Below are 18,131 nucleotides of genomic sequence, written 5' to 3'. Positions count from 1 at the left end.
GACCTGCGGACTGTCGAATGGACACTGCAGCTGCCGCTGTCGCCCTTAGACAACTCGGCAACGCTCTAGCTACTGGGTCTAAAGTCGAAGAAAAATATGCACATGGACGCTGTTTGCCGCCAAATTGTTGCGTCAAAACACTTAACGCACAACCTTATCTCTCGTGAACATATATTGTAAACGGCTTACTGTAATCAGGAGTACCTAACACAGGAGCCGAACACAACACATCACGCAATTCAGAAAAACTCTTCTGACAATCTTCAGTCCATGGCAAAGGAGTCGGAACATCCTTGCACGTGAGAGCTAACAATAGCTTCGCTAACAATGAAAAGTTTGGAATTCATTGTCTGCAGTATGACGTGATACCTAGAAAGGCACGTACGTCTCTCTGAGTTGTTGGCACAGTCATTCGAGCAATCGCTGCAATTCTTTCTGGGGTCAACCTTCTTCCCTCCTTTGACAATAAGTGACCTAAATAGGTTACTTCTTGACAGCAATACTGTAATTTAGAAGGCGATACCTTGTGATGTAAGTCACATAAATGCTTTAACAACGATACCGTAGCAGTTTTACAAATTTGCTCAGTGTCGGCAGCCACTAACAGGTCATCAACGTACTGAATCAAGGCCGCACCAGCAGGTAACACAAATGCATCAAGTTGACTCTTAAGGGCTTGACTGTAGATCGATGGACTCTCACAGTAGCCCTGTGGTGCGCGTTTGAACCTAAAACTGCGACCACCTAATGAGAAGCCGAATAGATCTCTGCTTTCCTCAGCAATCGGAATACTAAAGAAAGCATTCTTTAGGTCGATCACCGAAAACCAGGAGGCAGAGGCTGTTATCAGGGTCAGCAAAGCTGTAATGTCAGGCACCACTGGAAACTGTGGAATCACGATTTTATTCACTTCTCTCAAATCAATTACAAAACGGTACACAGGAGGCTTGGATGGGTCAGTTAGTTTCAAAATAGGTAACACAGGACTATTACACACATTTCCCCGAGTTTCTTCAATAACATCTTTTTCGATCAGGTCATAAATGATCGCTAATACCGCTTGCTCGCCATCGAGAGAGATACGATACTGGGGATACGTGGTAATCTCACATGTGATTTTAATTGGACTACATAAGCTGGTATGTCCAATAGGCCCACATCATTGGGACCTGTTGCCCATAAAGACTCAGGAAGGGAACTCAATTCCGGTGGGAGCTTATCAGTTGACAAGTACATAGGAGAGATCACTCTCTGACCTAATGTAAGCTCCACTCCCGTAGGAGAGCAATACAGAGTCGCATATAACCGCTTCAACAAATTCAGACCCAAGAGATTCTCACCACAACCAGTAGTTAAAATCAAAGGAGCCTCCAGCTCACGTGTCCCGATCGTAAGGGACAAAGGGCTAGAAACTGGATTGCTAACTGGGGCGCCAGAGAATCCAACAGAAACATTTGTTAAGCCAGACAAAGGTGCGCCAGGGAGTTTCGAATGCATGATGGAACTTTTTGCTGCACCAGTGTCCAACAGAAAAGGCTCAACTACGCCCGATGTGGCAACTGCAACGTAAGGCCCTCTCTGATCAACCGGAACTGATACGACTCCCTCTCTTTGTCTATGGCTGTCCTAATAATCGTTGTCTGCACCAATCTCATGCTCAACATAATAGTCATCCACATGATACTGTGCAGATCTACCAGACGATGTATTTCGCTGATCAAAACAATTGTTCATGTCCGATGAAGGAGCAGAACGCTCATTTTGATTTTGAGAGGTACCACGACCTCTACCTCGAGAGGCTTGCTGTTGACCACCACGACCTCCTCGAACCGAAGCACCATTCGTTCAGTCACGTAAAACAGGGCAATTAAACTTAAAATGGCCCTCACCCTTGCAATATGCACACTGATTATACCCAAGCGTAGATCTGGATGCAGAGTATTCCGAACGCGACTTTATCCTCGAAGACTGCGCCTGTGGTCGATACTGCACATGCTGCTGTTGCGAGTCATTCTGATTCGAGCGCGGAGGATACGCTTGCTGCAATAAGACCTTAATTTTTAGTTCCTTCGTTTTCTTTTCTGAACGATCATTCTCCTCTTTTTCTCTATTCTCATAATGTTGAGCCGTTGCTAATATTTGAGCTGTGGTTGAAACAGCCCAAGCACTTTCAGAATTTTTCAATTTGTTGCATAACTCAGGCAACAGATTGAGCACCAACTTATCGACAAACAATCGCTGACCTCCCTCAGTGCTCATGTCCTGACCACTGTGATCGATAAATGCCTCCTCAAACCTAGTAAAGAAATCGGAGACACTCTCGTCTTTCTTTTGTTTGCAAGCGGACAATTTGTCCCAGTTCACCCTCATCGCTGGCATGAGTGTTTTCATGAGCGTAATAATTCTTTGGGGCAGATCCGTAATTAACTGTTCAGGCTTGGCCCCACCAACTTGCTGTCCGTCGGCCGCTACAATTGCAGCCCAATCACCACCTAACTCAGCTGCATGATTCTCGTGACGAATCTTCGCCCAGATTGGTTGCGGTACGACATTACCAAACAACATATCGATATCAGCAAGGTTCATAATAGAAGCATCCACAAGTTGGGATAACTCCTTGTAATAACCTGCCGGATTCTTCCGGGGGTCAGGCAAGGATTGTTTCACCTGCAAGACCTCTGATCGCTTCCATGGGAGGTGTATCCAAACTCTCTGGAAGTGTGGCAAAATTGGAGGATTGGCAGCAGCATCACCCGGCATCCACACTGGGGGAACCTCTCGCATGGGATACTGACCAGATTTCGCTTTCGGATCATCAGAGTCGTCGTCAAACAACACTCGTGAAGGCACTGTGGATCTAAAAGCTAACAGACGCTCTAATGCACGCCGTACATCACCACCTACAATCATACCGTTCGAGAACTGACTCTGAAGTTCAGTCAAATCGGGCGGTACGATATCTAGCTCATCATTATCCCACTCTTCTCTCAATAATTTGCACATCTCTTCAAACACAAATCTCTGTGTGGGCTCATTAAACTGAGAGAACGTATCAAAAACTGTGCGCGAAGTGTACTTAGCAGGGTGTCTAATCCACCTACGCGCCATAGTTACTAACGTCTCACTCTCCCGTACACCAGGCATTTGACTTCGTCTCTGAGAAATTTCAGAGACATTGGATTCGAATAACGATCCGAAAAGTGGAGAATAGAGATTAGCAACAGAATGAGGTATACGTTTACGAACAGAAGGAGAAGAGGAAAGAAGAACAGGAGCAACAATGTTAGGACTAAACGTAGGAGCAGTGGAAGTAGCCAAGATAACAGGAGTAGTAGTAGCAGTAGACTGATAGGTTATGGGCAAAGGAGCAGTAGGAAGAAGAGGTGGTAAAGGAGCAGGGCCCACTTGAGGAACAAGGGGATTCGGAGGAACAGGGCCAACTACAGGCTGACCAGCAGCCACTGGAACAACAGGCGGAAGAACAGGAGGAACTACAAGGGCTATAATACCCTGTACATAAGGAGGTGGTGACTTTAATAAATAAGATAACAAAGGATCCTCTTTCGATTCACCTTCCTTCTTGTCAGAACTCGACGGTAGAACCGGATAACATTTATCCACCGCCATGCTACGCTGTCTGATAGAAACTTCCTTTTCCTTCTCTGCCTTGTCTCGCTGATGCTGTTCTGCAACTTGCATGATCGAAAGGACACCCTCTTTCTTATTTTTCTTAATCAGCTTGATTTCTTTCTGTCTGGCCTCTTTACGCCATAACTGAAAGGAATCAAACATCGCTGGCCTAGCTTTCTTTTTAAACAATTTCGCTTCGAGATTATCTAAAATCTCAGTTTCAAAACTACCATGGGGTGGCCAACTAAGGACACCATCTTTTCTGGTATAACGAATCCAGAATGGGTTATATATAATAGGGCCCACTCCATGTCGACTATAGAGCTCATAAATCGGAGTTCCAACTGGAGGTATCGGACATGAGTCCTCCAACCGGGAATCCATGTTGCAACATCTAAGGAAACCAAACTAAATACTACGGCCAGGCATCGTGCACACTAACCGAGTTTCAAACTTCAAGGGTTATCAGATTACGATATCCTCGCAAAAATACGAGACCCTCGGTTTTTGGCAATTGCAATTGTCAAAGAACCCAAACAACAAAAAGATAGAACCAACAACTAAGGACCAAAAATGCAATGGAACCATGCAATCAACCAAGTTTCAACAACATTAAACCAAGTTTCAAAGTACAAAGCAAATGTCAAGCAAATGCCAAGTTTTCAAATTTGAAACAAACGTTCCGAAAAAGGAACCAAAGAGTTAACCTAAGAACTGGGAACGACCCACAAATACTTAACTGAAAGAACAATGGCGTCACCAGGAAGGCCCGTCTATCGTCTCGCCGTACAAAGGACTACGCCAGGCGCCAAAACAGGTCGAGAGTCAGGGCATCGGTCCGTCGAGGCCGTCAGGAAGCAGGAATCTTCGCGGGAAAAAATCTTCGGACCACTTATTTCGACAACAGGATCGATGAAGCGGGGTGCACCTTTCCTCTGAGATTTCACACGAAGTTCCTCACGATCGTCAGGCTTTGGACCGGTACCACATGATGTCGCCCCACGTTGGGCTCCAACTGAAGGACTGGGCTAATTTAAGGCCCAGCGGTGCCAGGGAACAACACCTGAAACCTTCGTGAGGATACCTGTTCCGGCGTACAAATTACAGAGACACGGGACACTTCCTTCGGCGTCAAAGATCAGCGTTTATTTACTGCAGGGACACAGAAATCGCTAGAAGTACAGCATAGTGTATGTTCAGAGAGTCTGCTTCGAATTGCAAAAGTGGATCGCTCCTTTTATACACATTTTCGCCATTGGACAACATAACGAACAAAAGGTTACAACTCAGTTCCCACAGTAAACTTCAAAAAGATCGCATTCATGTTTTCAGAAGCCCGGAACATAATTACAGAAACATTGTTGGTTCCCAACTGTAAAAGCATGCTATCCCACCATTAGGCACATTCCATTCTAGTTGTAAACGAACTAAGAGATAGGACAGAAACAGGTGCAGGGAAACAAAGACAGACAACAGATTGAAAAGAGTGTGGGGGCAATATCGGAAGCGTAATCACAGGATCAAAGGATTCGAGCCTAACGTATGCAAGGCTGAAACAATAGACCGGCACGGCAAGATGAGCCTCGAGCGGGGCCATCTGCTTTTGCCGTGTCATTCCCCTAGTCATAAAGGCACACTCAAAGGAATATACATCTTCCGCAAGAGCTTGGGAATCCCAGGGTCATCGAGCGGACATTGTCCGTTCGCCGGCTACGTGAGGGCAAGAAACAAAATGGATGCCGTATCTAAAATGGAACCCGAAGGTTCAGATGGAAAACCCGTTAAATAAGACGAACCCTTACAAGTATTGTAGCGAAAACACGTACATCTACTAATCTCGTCTTTTACGGTTCATAGATACCAAACTCATCCATATCCGAACAAGCCCAGAACGTCGTTACGATTCTCACTGAACCTCATAGGTCCTCAAAATGGGGAAGGAAGCAAATGCTTCCCAACACCCCAGTCATGTCGACATGCAACACACCCTCACAGATGTACTACCCCCATTCAGCGAGTTGGCCAATCCTGCAACTTCCTCCTCCATGTGGGAGACATGGGTAGGGCGTCTGGACAACTATTTTGTGGCCACACAAGAAACCGATGGTCTGTTAAATGGTCACTACTGCTACACTACAAGGGGGAATAAATGTATCTCCTATTCAATCACCTACCAAACACGAGTCTACCTACTGACTACGACGCCATTGTAAGAGCACTTAATGCTCACTTTGACCCTCAACTTAACCAGGATTTCGAGAGATCAAGCTATGCCAGGCCAGACAGCAAAGGGCGAATCTATTGACACATTCTACACCAGGCTACGGGAGCTAGCAAGCACCTTCAGAGCTGATGACTAGCTCAAGTAGATTTGTGCCCAGCTAATCCATGATGGCGTACCATAACATTGCATGGACTAATCCTAGGACAGTCAACCTGTCAGCATCTAGAGCCAACGAGGTGGACCTAGCACTGACGCGGTTGTCAGAAAAGACTGTAGTTGTCAAGACAGATAGAACGGATGCATTAGGATCGTAGGAGCGAGGGAATGGCCCCAGAGGGCACCCATTCCAACCCCAGAAGAACATATGCGGATACTGCAGGTAGACAGAACATTCAACCAACGCTTGCCCCGCACAAGGCCGAACATGCTCCCACTATGGAATCCCCAACCACTTTTCCTCAGTTTGCTGAAAGAAGGCTCAAGGCAGAAACCACCAGAGCTATTAGCCATTGAAGAAAATGGTACGTCAACTGTCGAGCACCACCCTCACACACACTGGTGACTCAGAGACTGCCCTCAATCGACCTACCAGGTGGAAGACTCGTCGCTGGAAGAGGATGAAGAAGTAAGAACATTCCTCATCTTGTTCACAAGAGAGCTGAAGAGGCCCTGGAGACCACAGCACACATGCACAATCCGAGTTGCGGTTTCGGAGGTAAAGGCAGTGATTGACACCGGGGCCTTCGTGAATGTCATGGGGATACAGCAATGCAATTAACATATAACACCAACATATTTGCGTATGGGAGCCAGTCACTTCTACCCCTACATTGACGTATGACAGTACCCACTCAGTCCGAAGAGAACCAAATTACAGCAACAATCCATGCCATCAACCAAAAAGCAGTACACTGATCAGCAGCCACTCCGCAGAAGCTCTGGGTCTAGTGGCACTCTGACACCGCCAAATCCCTTTCCACCTTCGACCCCTGGTGGAGAGCGAACTACAAAAACTGGAAGAGCAAGGGGTCATAGAAAAAGTGTCGGGATCGACTCCTTGGGTCTCTCCAATAGTCATCACCAAGAAACCAAAACAACCGAGGGAGATATGACTATGCATTGACATAAAGCTTCCAAATAGAGCCATATGGAGAAAACGCAACATAACCCCAACCATGGACGAAATTGCAGTGGACGTAAACGGCTCCCAGTGGTTCTCAAAACTGTACTTGAACGCTGGATATCACCAACTGGTCCTGGCAGAAGAAAGCCGATATATAACCACCTTCAGGACACACCTGGGGTTGCACGGCTACAAAAGCCTCAATTTTGGTATCTCCTCAGCAACTGTGATGTTTTAAAATGCTGTACCTGAAACATTAACAGAACTGCCTGGAGTCCTAAATGTCAGTGATAATATTCTCATACATTCCGCCCTGGCAGCAGAGAATTACAAGCACCTCCGAGCTACACTGAAGCACATCCAGGAGTATGGCACCACGCTACACCAAGAGAAATGCCTGTTTTTTTAACAAAAGATACAGGTAGACCCCCGGAAGTCAAAAGTGATAAAACAAGCATTGCCACTGACAACTGTGTCAGAAGTAAGAAGCTTCCTTGGGATGGCCATGTACTGTGGCCGATTCATCCCAGACTTGGCCACCATTGCCGAACTACAGGGGGCACCAACCCAGACAGACACCAAATGGAGCTGGGGTCACCATGAAGAAGCAGCTTTCCACTGCATCAAAGCTGTCCTCCTCGACAACGCCACGCTGATGTACTTCAAACCGGACAAGCACACCAAACTGCTAGTGGATTCCAGCTCAGTATGCCTCGGAGCAGTGCTGGCCCAGGAACAAGAGCCAGGATAGTGGGCAGCACTTCCATTCACCAGCAAAATTCTCTAACCCATTGAGCGAGAGGTCCTCTTGGGCGTGCAGGCATTTTCATCTCTACATAAGGGGCCAGCACTTCAAGGTCGTCACTGACCATCAACCACTCATCCAGCTATTCCGGGGATCAGCATCGCACCCACCTCCCAGAATCGAATGGTGGGCTATCCAACTACAGCAATACCTGATGGAGGTCGTCTACCAGCCTGGAGTGAAGAACCCAGCCGACTTTCCACCGATGCCATCGGACACCCAATGCGGAGTCCAAGATGCTGAAAAGATGGAGACATACATAAACTTGATCTCAGCAGCAGTGTGCCCTTCAGCCCTGACACTGGCCTACATCACGGAAGCAGCTGAAGTAGACCCGGTCTTTTCCAAGGTGCAGAACACTGTCCAAGGGGACACAGAGCAAAACTTCCTACAGGATGTCAATGACTGGTCAGGGCAAAATAGCGAGTACCTCATGAAGATGTGGAAAGTGGGGAATGAACTAAGCATGATCCAGGATGGTATCCTCCTATGCAGATCCTGCATTGTCATCCCAGTAGCACTGCATCACCATGTATGTATGTATTTGTATTTGCATACTTATATAGCGCTGTACTGCCACCCAAAGGGTATCCTGACGCTTTGACTCAGCAAGCCGAACCACCGATGCAGAACTCAGACTGCTCTAGGAAACAAGTAGGTTTTCAGACCTTTTTTGAAAGCTAGAAATTCTAGAGAATTCTAGAGTCTGGCGGCCGCAAAGCTGAACGACCGCCCTCCCATCCTTATCCTCTGAACTCTGGGAACCGTCACCAGACAAGCAGAGGAGTACCAGGAGAATAGGTTCTGTAGGGGGAAAGGAGAAGCAACTCAACTGAGGTCGGTTGGGAAGTTCACCCGAGGCTCCCAGACTAAGGTAAGAACAGTTCCGCCGAGGTCGACTGGGAGATTTCTCCAAAGCTTCCAGACTAGGGCAGCTCAGCTGGAGACAGTTGGAAGATACTCCCGAGGCTGCCAGGCTGAGAGGAAGATAATTCCGCTGGGGAGGACTGAGGGATTCCTCCGGGGCTTCCAAGCTAAGAGACAAATACCTCTGCCGGGGTCGACTGGGAGACTCTTCCGGAGCTCCCACGCCGAGAGGGAAACAACTCGGCGGGGGTCGACTGGAAGATTCATCCGGACCTCCCGGGCTAAAAGAGGAGCAAATCAGCTGGGGTCGGCTGGAGGACGCTTCGGAGCTTCCAAGCCGAGGGTCAGGTAACTCGGCCGGGGTCGACTGGAAGGTTCTTCCGGAGCTTCCAGCTGAGTATGGCATGGGAGACCTCCTGGGGGAGCCTGACTAGATAAGCTGTCCAAGTGGACCGTCAGGGACGAAACCCCCCCAGCGAGTCCGCTCAGTATCGTGACGATCTTATCCTCAAAGGCAGCCGCCAGAGAGTCACATAAGGCCTGTGAGACTAGAACATTATTCATGGCTCCAGCCGGATGGGAGAGATCATTTACAATTCTAAACAGGGTCTGAGACTTGTTAGTCGCCTGATTTAGCATATCCTCCAGGTAGGCTGCTTTTGCACACTTAATCTGTGCTTTGTAATCCTGTAGAGCCAATCTAAAAGTGGTTTTCGCAGCATCTGAATAATGCCTCCTCCAAACTCTCTCTGCCCGCTTGCATCTCAGCTTCAGCTGCAAGAGGTCGGGGGTGTACCAAGGCATGGCGCGGTTCTGTCTATTCCTAGATCTGCGCAATGGAGCCACCTTATCCAGGGAGTTAGAAATCTGCCGACACAAACTGGCATAGCTTTCGCCAACATCATTTCCTAGTGTAAAACCTTCAGGAAGGAGGGAGGGCAGGGCTGGAGATTTTAGGAGTCTAGACCAAGGTCCACCCATTTTGGTATTACTCTGCCCTGTGTTACTCGGAGCATGCTCCCGATGTATAATGACTGCCTGTCAAAGGGAGAGCTCATACATGACCAACGACTAGCTACCATCGTCGTAATACACAAACCCGGTAAGCCACCCGACCAGACATCTTCCTACAGGCCGATCTCCCTAATGAATGTGGAGGCTAAAGTACTTGCGAAAGTTTTGGCGCTACGACTTCAGCCCCACCTTACAGAACTAACACACCCGGATCAATCGGGCTTTATGCCTGGTAGAAATACATCACTTAACCTATGGCGTATTAATGGTGTCCTTCATCGTATTCCCCTCTTGCGGGAAGACGCGGCCATCCTCTCCCTTGACGCGACAATGGCCTTCGACCTAGTAGAATGGCCATTCCTATTCGCGGTCCTCAGAAGGATAGGCTTTGGCTCTAAATTCTGCAGTTGGGTTAAACTGCTTTACGCCAAACCATTGGCACAAGTGGTAGCAAACGGCCACACTTCCCGCACATTCACACTGGGTCGCGGAAGGAGGCAAGGATGTCCTCTATCCCCACTACTTTTCGCACTCATACTTGAACCTTTGGAGGTGCTGGTACAAGTAGACCCTATAATCAGAGATATCACATGGGGGACAGGATGGGAAGATCGCATCTCCCTCTACGCAGACGATGTACTGGTTTATTTGATGTCCCCCTCCCAATCACTGGCTGCGTTGATGGACCTGCTCAGGGCCTACGGTGAGGTATCGGGATACACAATCAATTGGACCAAATCGCTTCTTTATATTCTGCGAGGCCACACACCGACGCTGCCCCCAGACTGTACCCTACAGACGGTCACTAGGGGATTAAAATACCTGGGGATCTACGTCACGCCACAAGAACACTTATTCATGGAAGAAAACTTACGGAAACCACTACAGAGGCTAAAATCCGACGTCACACACTGGCGATCATTACCGCTTATGCTGCTAGGGAGGGCACCGCTATTTAAGATGCTATCGCTCCCCAGATTCCTTTATGCTTTACAAAACACACCATTTCCAGTCCCTCTCACTTATTTCAAGTCCATAGACACAGAAATCTCCACACTCCTGTGGGACGGAAAGCCAGCCCGCATAGTGCAGGCCAAATTACTCCGATCCTGGTATGACGGGGGGATCGCCCTACCCTGTGTTAAATTTTATTACTGGGCAGCACAACTAATAGCAATTAATCAGTGGATACACGCCCCACAAATGGACCTGGCATTCCGCCTTGACAGAACTGTGCTGCCGCCTGACCAACTCATGCGGGCACTATACACAAACAAACGTCGCCACACCCTTACAGGCCCAACAGCCCACACGGTCAGGGTCTGGCACGCAGCACAGAGAGCCTTGGGATGGGAGAGGGTGCTCACGCTAGCCACACCACTTTGGGACACACGACGACTAGGTACCCTAGCAAACACAAAGGGCTTCCGACAATGGGACCTAATTGGTATCTCCAAAATCGGGGACTTATGGAAAAAAGGTGAAATAGTAACCTTCACAGCCCTCAAAGACAAATACGGGATGGCAGACACCGAACAGTATCGCTACGCACAAATCAAGCATGCACTACAAGGGGCGATTCCAACAGGCACCCAACTGGCTGAATCCTCCCCCCTGGAGGATAGACTCCTTACTGAATACCTAGACAAAAAGGCAATCTCCCTCACATATTGCAAACTTATTAATAACATGCCCGACCCTATGGCTGTCCTTCGGAGCAAATGGGAGATAGACCTGGGGGACAGAGAGGATGAAGATTGGCTATACGCACTGGCATCTCCCAGGGAGGCCTCCATCCTGTCACGCCTCAAGCTAGTACAATTGAAAATATTGCACAGAATATACTACTCCCGCACACTCCTACACCGGCTGGGCCGTATCCCCGAACCTATATGCTTGCGTCGGTGCGGTCTTCCGGGCACCTTTTTTCACGTAATATGGGATTGCCCCAAGATCCAATCTTATTGGGACCAAATACTCTCCGAAATCTCAGAGGCAGGCGGGGTTGAATTACCAAGAGAACCTAGATGTTGTTTACTGAATATATGGCCGCACACTGACATGAATCGGGGAATGCAGACATGGGCTACATTGGGCCTAGCCCTTGCTAAACGAAACATTGCCAGGAATTGGGGCTCGGGGATAAGACCCACTTGCACACAATGGGGGAGAGATATGGACACAGCCATGTTGGCAGAAAAGGCAGTGTATATGCATTGAGGATGCCCCAGGAAATGGACTAGGGTGTGGGGAAAGTGGAACGAATACAGATGTCAACTGTGTGACCCACCATAGGACTTATCTGATCTTGAAAGTACTCCATGAAGGGGAGGCATTGAACTCTTATTGAATATTGTCATGGAGATTCAGTCGCCGGAGGGAGGGATAGAGACTTTATATACCCCTAGAGTGGCGTGGTGAGGGGATAGCAATAGAGGGTGTTTGATAGATAGCACTCCTCTATGCAGATTTAATGTCAGAATTACCTACGCCCGATAAGATAGAGAACCTCTCATCCTAGCTAGAAAATAGCAAGGTTTAATTGATATATGAAACGGGAAGTTTGTTGCAACGGAGTTATGCATGTAACCTATAGCAAACAGAAATGCAAAGTGTTAGGCATATTAGGTAAGGCGAATTTTACACACATGGTTGCTTATGTCATTTATTCTGTCTGATGCAATTTCAACGAGTTTGTTTAAAAAAAAGAGAAAAACCAAAGACCTATCCAGATTTCTACTCATGCTGTAAATTGTGTACCCACATGGCTACTGAACGCCGCCGTACCCCTGGGTTATCGGAACAAAGGCTGTGTTATCCTAATATTGCAGAAGGTTAATGATTACATCACAGCCGGCCCAGACGACGGTAGGCTGAAAACTGTATACTGTATTAGAGGTACAATAAAGGTTTTAAAAAAAAAAATTTAAAAAAAGAGTGACAATCATCCACCCTTCCAAGGCAGGGAATTCATTGATTTCAGGAAACATCATGCAGTTCGACATCGCGGCATCACCCCCGGTGGCCATAAGCCAATGGAGAGATTGAAAGGTTCATGAGAACACTCAGTAAAATGCTGCAGGTTGCGGTGACCGAGCATGCTGACCCAGAGCGCCACCTACAACTGTTTCTACAGTACTACAGGAGCACAGCACTACTCAACAAGCCCCATGGACACTGATGTAACGGACCACGCAAGGACACATTCCCCATGGGCCAGGAGGGGACATCGCCCTTATGATAAGCAAGAAACACACTTGTGAAGAGAACAGCAGAACACAGCGGCCAGCCACAAAAGAGGGGCCAAACATTGCGACCTCCAGCTGTGGGACCAAGTAGTCATCAAGGACTGAATACCTGGATGGGAGTTCAGGACACCATACGAGCCAGGATTATGGACAGTGGTAAGGTGGAAGGAACCATGGTAACTGCCAAAAAGAGACAACAGACAGTGGCCCGAAACCTCCCCTGGTTGAAAAAAGTGGAGGTTGCCTCACAACACAAAACTCCTGGGTTTGAAGGAGCAGATGAAGAGGGCTGTCTCTGGGGGGCAGAAAACCCCTGCACCTGGTACTGAGCCAGCCTGCAGGCCTCCAACCATGACCTAGGACGCCCTTATTAGCAGTGCACCACCGCCGACAGCATATCACGGGCAACCCAGCCGGGATCAGCATCCACTACATCGTCTGAGGCACAACCCCCAATCAAGCCCACGGGTCAAAGACTTTGTATGCTTCCTGAATGATCACATGCAAACTGTTGCGAAGGACTGAATTGGGATAGGATGTGGAAGGTCAGCAGTCCTGTTGTTTGCCGGCAGTCACCCCGGATATTGTCATACTTCACCCTCGGGCCACGCCTGCCCCGAGGTTATAATACAATTGGGGGAGATCACTCGAGGTCATCCCACCCCACTCCTTTGTGGGTGTGAATCTCTACATGGGGCAAGGCCTGCAAGCGCGTCAGACCCAGTACAATCCAGGTCTCAACACTAGTCATAAAGACTTGTTGCTGCATGCATCTCTCAAGTATTATGGATAGCTAGTTTAGATCATACTTTCTTCTAAAGGGTAAATGATATCATTGGAATTATGCAATGCCCTCGATGTAAAAATAGAGTCTGAAATGAATGCCATTTGCCCCTACCACGTTGAGGGTGGCGTTTAATATTACTAAGAAGAAATTCACCTGCGCCTGTACATTTGTCTGTGCATGTGTGTCATTTTATGTAACTCTCCCGATTATGCTTGAATGACGACTGCATGGCAGCTTTTCTATGTCGCAGGCTCTGTCTCACTGATCGCATCTGCCTATAAATGTCTTGTTTGCACGTTTTATTTATGCCATTTATGTTGTTTTCGTTGCTTGTGTTCATTTCGCACTGCTCTCGATGCTGCCTGCCCTGTTCCTGGTGTCAGGGTGTCTGCTCCTCTGCCTGCTGCAGATAAGGGTGCTGACATTCCCATCTGTCTGCCTGTCCACACTCGTCTGCGCACCGAGGCAACAGTTCACTGTTTGCTGTAAGTGTGAAATTAGCTAATTGGTGTTAGCAGCAATATTTTCGCATGTTGTATAAGCAAAATGCAGCAAGGTATAATGTAGATGTGATCCAGACTACAGACATGCGCAGGCTGCTGTCTCTGCTCAGCCATAAACCATCGAAGTAATTAATGTTAATAAGGTCTTAATGTGCTCGTGAGATCATAATGAGAAGAAATGGATTCTCTGATTATAAATAGGCATCACTGTGCGTTTTGACTGAGAAATATCCATTTATTGTAAATTGCAGTTTCAGATGATTGTGAATTTGCAGCGGTTATATTATTGCCACCACATTAGCGGATTGTGCCCATGTGTCTTAAATATCCAAGCTCTTATGCTCTATTCTAATGTATTTTGTGCTGAAAACATAGTCTTTCGGCAGCTTGCTGCGAGTGCTGTTCTTCCTCTTCTGGCGCTGCCATGTTTTAACACTGCACTGCTGGGGAGCTGCACCCAGGGCCAGTGCCCACCTTGTTTAAAATCACAGACGGTGTGTATGGCTCGTAATCAATACTGTTACCACTGGGAATACTGATCGAACAGCTGTCTGACCTGGCATTCAGTGGGCAGCAGAGAGGTTTAGATATTTGGGGATTATAGTTGTCATAATTGAAGCCCAATGCAAAAACAACAGTTGATGGACATAATGCAGAACAATGTCATACATTCACCCCAGTACAGAGATCTGGGCCTAAATCCATCGTTTTTTTTCACTCCACACCACCCCAGTTCAGACATGGCCATATGCAAATCAGCCTTGACCCTGTGCCTCATAGGAACAGTCCAGCCCAAACTGCCAAGCCATGTCTTCCCTGGACCGGAATCAAGCATCCTAGCCAGGAACCGGTCCTAGGATGTATTTGTTCCAGCACATTCCAATGCTTCTGCCGTGGTCTTTGTTTGTCACGTTGCTCTCTCTGATGATTTAGTTAGCTTGGGCCGGTAAACAGCCTAGGGTTAAATGAGAGGTTCTCACCTTACCTAATGATATGGGGCGGCTGAATTCTCTGGAATTAGAACTGTACTACAAAGAGGCGCAGAGGTGACATGTTCATTATTGGCGTCATGGCCTGCACCACCTGCCATATTTGTATATAGAGAGTGATGCCACAGACCCACACACCCTACCTCAAACTCTTTTCCGTAACACAGTGAGACGGCACAGTACTCCTTAAACTCTACAATTCATACTTGAGGAGTTTATTGGTGCAACAGTCCAGCCCCTTCATGTACTCCCCACATGTGCTGTACTCATGGTTCTTGATGGGGAGGGAGAGAGGTTTAATATGAGCCTTACATACATTAGGAATTACCAAGATGGGAGATTTTTTACAAGACAGAGTCCGTACTAGATGGGGTCACCCTTCTTCGGCTCTTACTTATTTCCAGTACAATAGTGTCTGAAATGCGCAACGAGATCTTCTAGGGGATGACATGCAGGGGCCCCCGGATATACCAGTGCTTTGCATAGGATGCCAGACGGCCTGCTGTGATGGAGGCACGCTTGGACTGGCAAAGACAACAGGATTATTGACGACAAATGTTGGAAATATTGCTGAGCCATGACTACGGGGATTTCCCTATATGGTAGGCACCGACTGATACAATTTAAATCTGTCAAGCATGTGTACTGTGTGCCAAAGAGACTGTCACAATATGAGCTATGCGACTTGTTGTTATGCGCAAGAGACTGGATTTTTATATACGGCATGGCAGTGCCCTTCCTTGCTAGAGTTTTGGGAAAAGAAAACAATAACTGGCTCTCACCTAGACCCTGACCCGAAGACTGCTCTATTGGGTTTTCCCCAGAGCTGTCCGCAGAGCTTTTGGGGCACATACAAATGTTTAATGTATGCAGAGGGAGTAGGGTCTCCTCTCCTATTGCTCTATAGAGGCAGGTAACTGCTCTGATCCTCAAACTAGTTGCTGTTGCCTGTGTCCAGTCTCCGATACCCTCCCACTGCCCTCCTTGAGGCAAGATATGCAGTATCGTCATGGGAGGTCTGGTGAATACTGAATTCGACTATGTGTTTTTTGGTGGCATCTCCTCCGGCAGCGTCTCACCATCTGCAATTCATCAGTACTGTCAACCCGGGTCCCACCCCCTTTCAGCAGAGTACGTAAGAGCACCTCAAGGTCAGATGTGAATGCCCCAATCTCATTTTCTTGTGTCTGTCACCCGCTATCCATCGTGCGAACCCCATCCTCTGTACGTTTCAGAGTCAGGGACCACTAGTCCTCCGTCATTGGTTGGGCTCTTCATTGTCTTTAGAGCCACCCGTTTGCAGCCATTTACCCAAATAAATGATATTATACGGGAGTCTAGGCCAGTGAACCATTTCGTCAGCACCCATATAGGCAGCATGGTGAAGTAATATAGCAGGCGTGGAAGTGCCACCGTTTTCAGAAGCGCCACCCTTCCAGCTATGGATAGTGGCAGATTTTCCCAGAAATACATGCTGGTCGTCAAGGACCGCGTAGAGGACCCCAAGTTGCCTCCAATGAGATCATAATGGGAATGATACATCTTCACGCCAAGATACTTCATACAATAGAGCTCCCATTGGAGGCTACCCAGCTCATCCGGTGGGTCTCTACTCTCTGTCAGTGGGAAAAGCCTGGACTTCTGCCAATTGTCCTGAAGCCCTGACATCGCCCACAACTCTGCCACCAATTGTCTGCCCCCCTCAAGTGTCCTCTCCACCTCTCCAAGGAACCTCAGTAAGTCATCAGCATACAATGATATATCCTCTTACATATATGCCTTGATATCTATTGCATGTCTGGGCAAGGCTGGCCAGAGACTCCATAGCTCGGTCGTACAGCAGTGGGGAGAGGGGGCATCCCTGTCTCACCCCCCTCTCCAACCTAAATTGCTCAGAGATTGTGCGGCCTGTTCAGACTCTGGCCAGGGGCTCTGCATATAAGAGTTTGACCCATCTCAAGAAGCCCTGTCCCAGCTGCATGTGTTCCATGATCGCATATAGGAACCCCCATTCAAGGCTATCAAAGGCCTTTTCTATGTCAATCGCGAAGACCATTCCTGCTTCCCCCGTTCGCTCCTGTGCCTCCATTATGGACCGGAGGAGACAAATGTTAAGCACCGTATTGCAACCCGGGAAGAAACCCAACTGATTTGGTGAACGAGGGTGGACATAAATGGCAGGAGTCTCAAGGTCAATATTCTACTGAGTATCTTTAAATCTAAATTAGGCATGGACAGAGGTCTATAGGCCTTACAATCTAGAGGGGATTTTCCAGGTTTGAGGAGGGGAACGACCAATGCCTCCTGTGTGGTGCTGGGAAGGGAGCCCTCCTCTAGGGTGGACTCACACATGTCCACCAGCCTAGGGGCTAGTTCCTGCACTTATGCAGTTTAAAACTCGACAGGTATCCCGTAAGTCTCCGAGTTTTGACACTAGCTAGCCCTCTAATAGCTGTTCTGACCTCCTCTACTTCGAAGGGAGCGCCCAGTGTATCTACATCCTCCGCTGTTAGGGCAGGAAGAGGGTACGGGCAAGGAAGTCCCTGATCGTCTTCTCCCCCTGCTCTGGCACACTCCTACTTAGGGTAGTATAAAGCTCCAAGAACCTCCAATTGATCTCATTCTGCCTATATAGTCGGTGTCCATCCTTGTCCCTAATCTCCTACAATGGGCGATCCCCTCCAGGTCGGGTCAGTCAGCAAGGCCAGTAGGGACCCCCGCTCAACCCTGTTCTGTATGAGTCTGCTCCATATAGTTCTTATTATCAGAGTACCTCAACCGCTCAACCTGGCTGGCCACCCTTTCCTTAACATCGAACAGAGCTTGACTCAGCTCAGGATGCTCTGCTCTCTGCCTCTCTAAGGTCCGAAGCGCCTGGTCAGCTGCCTCCAGTTCAATCACCAGAGTGCGTCTAACTCCTATGGAAGTCGCCATGCATCAG

The sequence above is a fragment of the Lissotriton vulgaris genome, chromosome 8, assembly GCF_964263255.1.
Source record: "Lissotriton vulgaris chromosome 8, aLisVul1.2, whole genome shotgun sequence".
NCBI lineage: Eukaryota > Metazoa > Chordata > Amphibia > Caudata > Salamandridae > Lissotriton > Lissotriton vulgaris.
Note: the sequence above shows the minus strand (reverse complement) of the source record.